Source organism: Emydura macquarii, unplaced genomic scaffold (assembly GCF_026122565.2).
Source record: "Emydura macquarii macquarii isolate MOO-44397 ecotype Brisbane River unplaced genomic scaffold, CSIRO-AGI_Emac_v2 contig_3692, whole genome shotgun sequence".
Classification (NCBI taxonomy): Eukaryota; Metazoa; Chordata; order Testudines; family Chelidae; genus Emydura; species Emydura macquarii.
Genome location: NW_027133829.1, coordinates 11232771 through 11244201, shown reverse-complemented (window position 1 = coordinate 11244201; position 11431 = coordinate 11232771).

Here is an 11431-nt window from a genome sequence, read left to right as displayed (position 1 = left end):
GGCCTGCAACTCCCGGCCGTGCTAAGCAGGTATTCCTATACCACCGGGGCCGGCTCTAAAATGTGCGGCGTCCGTTGCAGCTGACTCCGAGAAAGAGCGTGCAGCCCCTGTGGAAGAGGGCAAGGCGGCAGCAAAAGCCGCATTACGGGGGGCTGGAGACGCAGCCGACACAGCCGCCCGCGCTGGGGCCTTGGGAGCAACACTGCGCCGCAGCTCGTGGCTACAAGCATCGGGCCGCTCCCGTGAGGCCCAGCAGACCGGGCAGGGCCTCCCTTGCGAGGGCCAGTCGCTGTTCTGGGACCAGACCGATGCAAAACTGCACAGTTTAAAGGACTCCGGGGCCACCCTCAAGTCCCTGGGCCTACCCACACCGGCGCCGCAGAGGAGGCATTTTAGACCTCAACCGTTCCCTCATTTTTACCACTCCACCAAAGGCAGGATTTTAATCACCGAAACAACAGAAACAACAAGAGGAAACCTTATCAATCCTCAGCTGGCCACAGGGAGGGCCCCACAAAACAACCTCCCGGACAGAATCCAGCTTCCGGGTGCGCCCGAGGGTGGAGAACCAGTACAGAGCCTGTCTCTGCCACCCGTTCATTGCAAACCGCTCAGCCCACTTCTACCACGCGTGGGCCCAGATTACGTCAGACAGGTGGGCACTGCGCCCGGTGGAACTGGGCTACTCCAGTTCAACTCCCTCCCGCCCCGTCCCTCCTCAGGGACCCCTCTCACAAGCAACTTCTGATTCAAGAAGCGCAGCAGCCCCCACGGTGGGCGCAGGGGAAGAGGTTTTTATTCTTGGTATTTCCTAATTCCGAGAGCCAAGGGTGGCCTCAGAGCGATCCTAGACCTAAGAAACCTCAGCAGATGCCCAGAGACGCTGCGGTTCAGACGGGCGCCCTGGCGTCAGTCAGCGAGTCTGGATTTGGGACCGTTCTCTCCATCACAGAGGAATGGAGTCGTCACCCTGTGGTCACAGTCAGAAACTGCTGGAGGCTGTTGGGCCAGTTGGCCGCCTGCGCTCAGGTGGGTCAGGACGCCAGGCTGCACCTCAGCCCCTCACAGGCATGGCTGGCACCGTTTACCACCCCTCGGGATGGTATAGACACGGTAGAGTCAGTCCCGGCACCGGCATCGGTCTCACTCTGGTGGTGGCTAGACCAGGGCGTGCTCTGGGCAGGCGTCTCCCAGCCTGACCCTGTAACCCATGCCTTGGTCTCGGGTTGGGGGGCCCATCCGGGCCAGCGGAGAACGCCAGGGCAGTGGTCACAGGGGAACCTCTCCGCTCACGTCACCGGGAGAGAGTTGAGAGCGGCACGGCTCGCGGGTCGAGCCTTCCGGGGACATCTGGAGGGCAAGTGCGTCGCAGTACGAACAGAGAACACGACAGCGATGTTCTGCATGAACAGATGGGAGTGCTCGCTGCTCCCCCCTGGCAGAAAGCCCTCGACCTCTGGCCCTTTCGGGTCGCTCTCACAATCCACATAGAAGCCTCGTACCTGCTGGGGTCCCAGAACATCCCTCTCAGCTCGATATCTACCCATGAACGGTCTCTCCCGCTCAGAGGTGGGGAACGGTATCTTCCAATGGCGGGGAGTTCCCCAGGTAGACCCGTGTGCAAGGAAGTCCAACAGCAAATGCCCGCGGTGCTGCTCTTCCCAGAACCACAGTCAGGGCTTGACCGCAGACGCTTTCCTCATTCCCTGGTCGGGCCCTCTGCTCTACGCCGTGCTCCCGACGACCCCGCTACACAAGCTACTTCTGAAGGTCCGGAGGGACAAGTCGGTGATGATCATTAGTGGCCCCGTCATGGCCGCGCCAGCATGAGTTCACCACACTGCTACACCCCAGACAGGATGGCTGCAGCACTAGCCTGCTCAATGGCCCATTAAGAAATTTACAGGTACAATGGGCCTAGAGGGAGAAGCCAGGAATATACCTGATGAGTCACCAGGACTTGCTCATGTGACTCTGGACTCCATCTTATTCCTGTAAATTTCCACAAGCAGCATGGCCTAGGTCAAAGGATATAAAAGGCAGCTGCACCACATCCGTTTTGTCTTCAGTCTCCAGCCTACCTCTGAATCAACTCATCTACAACTGAACTGAAGCTGTGAAACAAAGGACTGAGACCCAGCCAGGTACTGGCTGTGCACCAGAGGGACGATACAAGCCTGCAAACGCCACAATTCTATTAAAAACCTAATATATCTGGACTTTCAAATCAATTGTGTGTGTCTGATTGCTTTAATCCTTTAACATTTCTCTTACAGTTTGGTTCTGTCTTGTTATAATAAACCGTTAGTGTTAGTTACTGAAGGACTGGCTGGCAGCGTGGGATTTTGGGTAAGATCCAAACTGACATTGATCTGGTGCTGTGGCTGACCCCTTGGGGATCAGGAGAAACCTTTTTAATACAGAGCAGAGAGTTTAAACAACTGGTCTCTTTACTGGACCTAGTGGCCGATTGGGAGCCTGAGACTGGAATGCAGTGAAGGGGGCTGTGTGTATTTGTGGACTGGCTTCTTGACAACCAGTGTGGGGAATCATAAGCACTGTTTGTGGCTGGTTGGGAAGCCTGACTTCAGTGTCACACACCAGTGCTGGGAGAATCTGCTCTTCTTTTACAGCCTGTCCTGACCTGGGCATTTTCAGGTGGCTGCCCTAGGCACGGACGGGTCATAACAGGTGCCATTGGGGGACAAGCTCCTGGCGACCAGGTACGAGGCGTGCGCACCTACTTGGAATGGAGAGCAGCAGCCCACCTCGCAGAACAGCAGCTGCGGAAGGTCAGTGACCGTCTTTTTTCACGTTGCCTCTTTAAATCCCCACTACCTCCCGCCGGCGCCCGGGCTTTGGTCTAGCCTTTCGCTGGGACTGGCCTTCGTGGAGTAGGACTGTGCCTACGGGCCCCAGCTGAGAGCCGGGCCCCCATCAGATGGGCACTGCAGTGACCCTGACGGAGATCCAGACCCCTGGTCAGAGCCAGTCCCTGCCCCAGAGAGCAAAATTTGTCTGCATGCCCCTTTTCCCTGAGCCGTTAGCTCTTCAGACAAGGCCCCGGCCGGCCGTTCTGTAGGATTGTGCCCCTCTGTTGAAGGGTGGGGAAGATCCAGCTGGAGTCCAGACCCCGTCTTCCCCCTGCTCTGCCCCCCTCAGGCAGGCCGGGCAGGTTAAACCGGGAAGTTCCCTTGCAAATTTCACAGGCTCCAGGGTCCTGCTGAGTGAAGGGCTGGCTTGGCTGGGCTTGTTCGCTGCAGGATCCGTCCCGCCTCCTTCAGGAAACGGGGCAGGAAACTGGCCCAGTGCAGAGAGACGCAGTCACAGCCTGCACCCCCCCCCCCACCCCCCCCCCAGCTCAAACTCTCGCAAGGAGCAGCAGCAAGCTGTGTGCAGGCAGCTGGGGAGGAGCAGTGCACCGACGTAAATCAGGAGTCGTTAGGTTCACACCAGGGTCCAAGCAGGATCCAGCCCGCTGTATTTATTGGGGTTGGCTCTGATCCAGCTGCCTCAGGGTCATCCACAGCTCCTTGGGCTGTGCCCATCCCGTGGGACCCGGCGGGCGGGTGCTGTCATGTGCCGTGGCTGGAGGAGCCTGCGGCTGAGTCCGCCGTAGCGGCGCTCAGGATCGCTGAGCCGAGCGTGTTCGAGTGAAGGGCGTGGCATGGAAACCTGCCGGGCTGTTAAAGCTGACCGGTTCCCTGAGCCGTAGCAGCTCCGCTGGCGGTTTTGGCAGGAGGGGCTGTTTGGCCCAGGGCTCTGGGGTCACAGCTGGGGCAGGCGAGTGAGGAATCGTAGCGAGGGCGCCGGTGGAAAGCTCAGGGTCTCGCGTGGGAAATGGACGTTTTGATGCCATTCCGGGCCGTGAGGACGTCCGCCAGCCAGGCTGGTTCCGTTCCCGCCGAACGAAAACAAACGTTGAAACCCCGAAAGCTGCCACGGGAGGGTGTCGTGGCCGTCCAGCCCCTGTAACTCTCAGCTTGGGCCCATCAGCTCTCAGGCTTCAAGGCTTGATGGGTTGCTCCAGAGGTCAGGAAGGCCCCCTCGCTGTGGGGGCTTTTCAGCTCCTGCTGCCTGGGGGCAGGAGCTCAGACTTCACGGTATGATGCTGCAGGGTGGGAGCACGGACGGGGGCTGGCAGGGGGCATTGGTTGCAGTCTGCGGCCTGCTTCCCTTTCCCGCCAGCACTATGACAAGGCCAGGGCACAGATAGAAGAGGGTGAGCATGAGACCAGGGCAGTACGCAGAGGAGGGAGCCCATCCCCTTGGCATGCAGCCTTCAGCCCCGTACCCAGGTCAGAGCTGCCTCTCTGCTATCACTGCCCTAGCTGGGAGAGCGGGTGCTAACGCGTCCCCTCGTCATCAGGGCATGCGGGTGATGAGGCTCTGACGTTTGCAAAGCACTTTAAGCTCCGCCCTGTGGCGGGCGCTAGCGACGGGGGAGGGTCGTTCTTGACCAGCGCTAATGAGTGACGCCCCCGCAGTGGGTGCATATTTGTAGCCCCAGGTCGTGGGGAGGAAGTTGAGGCGCAGAGCAGGGTCGGCTGGACTATGGAGCCCACACACCTCGCTGTGGGTGTGACTGGACCGGCACGGTCGCTGGCTCCAGGGAGCCGCCTGAGTGCAGGATCCTCGCAGCAGGGGGGCGGTGATGCTTCGGGGGGTGCTGCCCAGCCCCCTCCCCCTCCGCCCCCCGCACTTGTTCATCCGGCTCACGTGACATTGGTTCCCTGCCCCGATCGGCTGGCCGTCGCTTTGCAAGCGACACTGGCTTCCGTCCAAAGCCCATTTCCGGGGTGCTGGGGCGAGGGGACCTCAGCTGTGCGCTGGTGCATCCTGAGCAGCGTGGCTGGGCCAAGGATTCGTGGCTTCCGGGGCCCGACAGGAACGCGGCATCTGGTGCGAGCCTCGGACAGCGCAGGGGGGGAGAGCGTCCCTGAATGACCCCTAGCGCAGAGCAGATAAAGCGTACGCCTTATCGCCATTAAACCACCCCGCCCACGCTCACGCGGAGCCGCGAACAACGCAGCCCAGCCAGCGACCGCAGCCGGAACCCGGGCTCCAGCACAACACACCTGGCAGCTTCCCCCCCACCCCCGCCCCGTTTGCACAGCAGCAGCTCTGCTCAAGGTCACCCGGCGAGTCAGGCACAGAGCCAGCCCGAGGGCCCAGGGACACAGGCGTTGGCTGGCTCGCAGAGGGGAGAAGTTAAACAATAACTTGGGGGCTGGCTGCCAGGAGAGCGCCGCAGCTGCCCAGACGGAGAGTAGGTGTGGGGCGGGGGCAGTGAAGTTGGGTCCATGAGCCACGTCCTCATTCGGGGCAGCGGCTCCTTAATCGTGGTTCCCATCCTCGTTCAAAGACCGAAATCACTTGTAAACTATCCCACCTCGGCGTCAAGGGTTAGAGACGGCGTCAGAGGCCTGCGCTGGGACGGGATACCCATGGCAATGGCTGGTTACTTCATTAGTCGTGAATTAAATGAGCAGATAAAGAACTGGGCTTTGGCGGGCTGTGGGCACCCCAAGGGACACGTCCCCCACCCCTTCCACCGTTCCGCCTTGGAATGCCTGCCGTGACTTCTGTTCAGGCGTGGCCCATGTCACCAGCCCTTTGCTCCTACCCCCCCCCTGTCCCCCCCCAGCACACGGACACCCCTTGGCAGGGCAGACGTTGCGGCAAACCGGAGGGGGAAGCTGCGGATCCCGTGTCTGCAGGCAGAGAGCTGGTGAGTGTTGTGTGTGTGTGTTCTCTGGCAGGGTTGTGTGACGGGGCTGTGGGCCCCTGAACCGGCCAGGCAATTCAGGTCTGTGTGTCTCAGAGAGGGCGTTGGTGCCGGGCCCCTTGGGGCGTTAAACCGAACCAGTGTTTGAAGTCTCGGCGTGACGGTTCCCTCCTGTTCGGGAGGCCGGGAGGCTCAGGCATGGTCCACACTATGAACTGAGACCGACGGAAGCTGCCGTGCCTTACGTCAGCCTAATAATGTCTGCGTCTGTGCTCCCAGGTCCCTTCCACCCACCTACTCACCTGCAATGTCGACTTAATGACTCCGCCACCGTGAGAGGTGAGCGCTTAAATCGACGTGGGTGAGTTGACGGAAAGGCAGTGTAGACGCAGCGTTGTGTAAGTCGACTGAATCGGCCTCCAGGAGGTGTCAGAGAATCATAGAAGATGAGGGTTGGCAGGGACCCCAGGAGGTGTCTAGTCCAACCCCTGCCCAGAGCAGGACCAACCTCAGCTAAACCAGCCCAGCCAGGGCTTTGTCAGGCCGGGCCTTCAAAACTTCTAAGGATGGAGGTTCCCCCACCTCCCTAGGTAACCCATTCCAGTGCTTCACCACCCGCCTAGTGACAAACTTTCTCCTAATATTCAACCTAGACCTCCCGCCCTGCAACTTGAGACCATTGCTCCTTGTTCTGTCACCTGCCACCATTGAGAACAGCCTAGCTCCATCCTCCCTGGAACCCCCTTTCAGGTAGTTAAAGGCTGCTATCAAATCCCCCCTCACTCTTCTCTTCTGCAGACTAAACAAGCCCAGTTCCCTCAGCCTCTCTTCATAAGTCTTGTGCTGCAGCCCCCTCATCATTTTTGTTGCCCTCCGCTGGACTTTCTCCAACTTGTCCACATCCTTCCTGTAGTGGGGGGCCCAAAACTGGACACAATACTCCAAATGTGGCCTCACCAATGCCGAATAGAGGGGAATAATCACTTCCCTCGATCTGCTGGCAATGCTCCTACTAATGCAGCCCAATCTGCTATTAGCCTTCTTGGCAACCAGGGCACACTGCTGACTCATATCCAGCTTCTTGTCCACTGTAACCCCCAGGTCCTTTTCTGCAGAGCTGCTGCCTAGCTCGTCAGTCCCCAGTCTATAGCTGTGCATGGGATTTTTCTGTCCTAAGTGCAGGACTCTACACTTGTCCTTGTTGAACCTCATCAGATTTCTTTTGGCCCAATCCTCCAATTTGTCTAGGTCCTTCTGTCTCCTATCCCTGCCCTCCAGGGTATCTACCACTCCCCCCAGCTTAGTGTCATCTGCAAACTTGCTGAGGGTGCAATCTACCCCATCCTCCAGATCATTAACGAAGATGTTGAACAAAACCAGCCCCAGCACCGACCCCTGGGGCACTCCGCTTGTTGCCAGCTAGACATGGAGCCATTGATCACTGCCCATTGAGCCCGATGATCTAGCCAGTTCTTTATCCATTGTATAGTCCATTCATCCAACCCATACTACTTTAACTTGCTGATAAGAATACTGCGGGCTACAGTGTGACCCGTCCATGCCTAGGGCAGCCACCTGAAAATGCCAAGGTCCGGGCAGGCTGCAAAAGGAGAGCAGATTCTCCCTGCACTGGCGGCTAACGCTGCAGTAAATTCCCCGACCAGTCACAAACAGGGCTTCTGAGCCCCCACACTGGTTATCAAGAAGCTAAAAACAAGACGCTACACAGCTCCCTTTACTGCATTTCAGGCTCCCAATCAGCCACTAGGTCCAGTAAAGAGAGAAGTTATTAAAACGCTATTCCCTTTATCAAAAAGTTCTCCTGACCCCAAGGGGTCAGTCACAGCACCAGATCAATATGAGTTTGGATCTTACCCAAAATCCCACGCTGCCAGCCAATCCTTTAGTGACTAAAACTAAAGGTTTATTGTAAAAGGAAAGAAAGAAAGAAGGTGAGAGGTGTTATCCGATGAAAGCAATCAGATACATACAGATGATTTGAAAGTCCATCTATAACAGTTCTTCAGTAGAATTGTGGAGTTTGCAGGTTACTTTGTATAGTCCCACTGGTGTATGTCCAGTATGTGGAATTGGATGGTCTCAGTCCTTTGTTTCACAGCTCCAGTTGCAGATAAGTTGGTCCGGTAGAAAGCAGGAATGAAGACAACATGGGAGCAGCTGCCTTTTATGTCCCTTTGCCATGCTGCTTGTGGAAATTCCCAGACATAGACACAGACACGACAGAGTCCAGGGTCACCTGGGCAAGTCCTCGTGACTCACAAGGTGTAGCCCCTGAGCTCATTGTACCTTTGAGTTCCCTTAATGGGCCATTATGCTGGTTTATTTGCTGCTGCCGCCTGTCTGGGATTTTGCCCAGAAACACAGCACAAATTGAGAAACAGAGATCTCAAACACAGCCATCACTTCCAATACAAATATGACACATACACCTAAACAATGTCATCATACTTAGCAAATTGTAACCCCTCTAATGGTACCTAATATGGCCTATCTTGTATGAGGTGTTGTAATTTTGCAATATTGATATTAAATCATATTCTGAAAGGTCCCCTAATCCAGACAGTGCCGCAGACCGTATCAACAGCTTTGCTAAAGTCAAGGTATATCATGTCCACCGCGCTCCCCACATCCACAGAAAGCAATCAGGTTGGTCAGGCATGACTTGCCCTTGGTGAATCCATGCTGCGCGTTCCTGATCAGCTTCCTCTTTTCCAAGTGCTTCAAAATGGATTCCTTGAGGACCTGCTCCATGATTTTTCCGGGGACTGAGGTGAGGCTGACCGGTCTGTAGTTCCCCGGATCCTCCTTGTTCCCTTTTTTGAAGATGGGCGCTAGATTTGCCTTTTCCCAATCATCCGGGACCTCCCCCAATGGCCATGAGTTTTCAAAGATAATGGCCAATGGCTCTGCAATCCCATCAGCCAACGCCCTCAGCACCCTCAGCTGCATTGCATCCTGTGATGTTCACAACAAGAGTGCGCAGCTGAGCAGGGTCCATGCTGCTTGGACAATTGCGTACCCGCGGCTAAGCCAGCCTTTCGAAAACAGGCGTGGAAAAGCATGGGTTGTTTGCCGTTGATATCAGGGTAGGGAGGGAGGAAACTGCATCATGGGAGGCTGAAGCCATGTTTTCATTCTCCCTTGCAACAATGTTTTGGTCCCATGAGGCGTTGCAAGCCTGTCCCCAAACTCCCTGCGGCTAGCTGCACTGTGGGGTAGCTGCCCACGGTGCACGGCTGTGTGCATCAATGCAAGCGCTGTTATTGAGATGCCCTCCACCGACACACTGAGCATGGTGTGGACACGCCCAACTGCCTTCATTACTGTGGCTGCTGGATGTCGACTTAAATTAAGTCGATTAAAATTTGTAGTGTAGACCTGCCCCTAGTTGATTGCCAGGCGAAGCGGAGTGGCAAATGGGGTGAGTTTCAGTGGGAGCATAGAGAGAGAGAGTCTGGGTCCTGTTCTAGATACGGCTCTGCCCCAGGTAACAGATGAGCAGGGTGAAGAAACAATTTCTCGATGTGCCTGGGATGTGCTAGGTTTTCCTTTTTGCTGGAAGCCAGACTAGCTTTCCAGGCTCTGAAATGCAAGCCGGTGGCCAGACTGCAGGAGAGAAAATACATCGTCTGGAAGCGGCATTGTGAAACGTCTGAGAAAATGAAGACTTCTTGGCCACGCAGATTTGGAATTCAGTGTCATGGAGACCACAGGGGGGAAGGATCGTCAGTAATGGAATGGGAGAGAATAAAAACCAAGGAAGCCAATACACGAGTTGTGACCAAGAGGGGACAGAGGGCCTGGAGGAATTCAGCCTGGGCTAGTAGCAGCAAAACAATGTCAGATACCCGGCTAGGCAACTAGAGAAGAACCTGTCTCCGGCGGAAGGGAAAAGAAAGTTACAGGGTATGTACGTGATGGGAGTCCTTGCCATGTGAAATAGACAGCACTCAAGAAAGGTTCTTCAACCATCCTAAGAACGCAAAAACTCATCATTGGCAACACCATATTAAGATGAGGGGACAGAGAACTCAGCTAGGGACACAAGGACCATAGGACGGTGCGCTGTCTCCTTGGAGTGAGTATCTGAGACATAACCGCAAGATTAGACAGGATGATGAAGTTGACTGATGAGTCTCGACCGATGATGATACTCATTGGAACCCAGGGCACAGAATCGCCGGGAGCCACCCAGGTTGTAGAAGACCTTGGGCACCTTGGAAGGAAGAGGAAGAAAAGGAAAGTCCAGGGGATCTTCTCAGAGATTCTACAGTGAGTGAGTGAGAGAAGGGAGAAAATACCGGAGATAAACTGTTGGCTGCGTGACTGGTGTGAGGCTGAAAGTGCTGGTTTTGTGGAACATTACTCCACGTGCCCGTAGGAGAAGGAGCTAGCTGCACAAAGGGGGTGGCCCGTACCTCCCAGTTAGAGGGGCTAACCTTCTTGGCTGGAGACCATCTGGAGCTGCTAGGAGGGCATTAAACTACCAACGTAAGGGGAGGGTGCTAAGGAGGGAAATGCGGCATAAAACTCAAACCCCAGGTGCCCTCAACACATCGAATTGCTGCAGCAAAGAGCGTGAAGAGAAGACGTTTTTCAGATGCTTCTCTACAATGCTAGGAGTCTGGATAACCAGTAAGAGGAACCAGAAATTCTCACTGAGGAGAAAAAAAGTAATTTAACTAGCATTACGGAAACCTGGTGGGACCATTCTCTTGACTGGTTAGAACCTGTTTAGGAGGAATCTAGTGGGTAAAAAGTGTGTGTATGTCTACATTAAAGACACCGGAGAAATCCTTTCAGCTGCCTCTCTCTAGCTCTTTTCCGAAAGGGCCGGCAACCGAAGGAATGGAACTCCATTCTCCAGTGGACGTTCGGAATTAAAGAGGAAAGGAAGTGGAGAGATTCTAGCCACAGCTCGAGTTCTCCAAGTTCCATTCGAGCCATATTGTCTCGCAGTCACAGCAGCACTAAAGACGCCGGTTGGTGGAAGTAACTGTAGTGTATAGAAATAGGACAGCATTTCTTTACGCAGTTTGCGGGTGCTCTAGGGGTTCTCTCTGGTTTAGAAGCCATCAGAAGAGTAGCTGTGTGCATTAAACTCGGCCTTGTGTTTGCACGGAGTTAACAAACACGTGGGAGCCAACTGTGCAAGGAGCAAAGACCCAACACAACTCATAACCACGGTTGTTTGGTAGACGCTGTAGCACACACGTTTGGATAACCTGAGCCATTTTTCCTATTCTTGTTTGATCGAACACCAAACCGAAGCGCCTGTAAACCTCTTCATTTGTAACCAACTTATAACTTCCGGCAAACCATGGCAGCTGGATTTACAACAGACTGGCCAGCTGTCCATGCCCAATTGTAGGTTTACTACAAAAGAAAACACACACAAAAATCTGACAGCAAATGTCAGAGCAGAAATCAAGGTTCCTGTCCTCAGCTCTTCATAACAAAATAGCGGTTGCAGGGACGTGTGGCCCCAGGCGTATTTGCCACGCGCAGTCAGTCAGCCCCCCAGCTCCTTATGCGAGCCCCACGGACAATGTGGAAGTGGGCGGGGGGTCTGATATGGGGCCGCGTGTTGTACAGAACAAAGATGTGGCTCATTCCAGCTCCTTCAGACCAGGCTATTGGCCACGGGACACGTCAGCGGGGGTGACCCAACACTTACTTTGG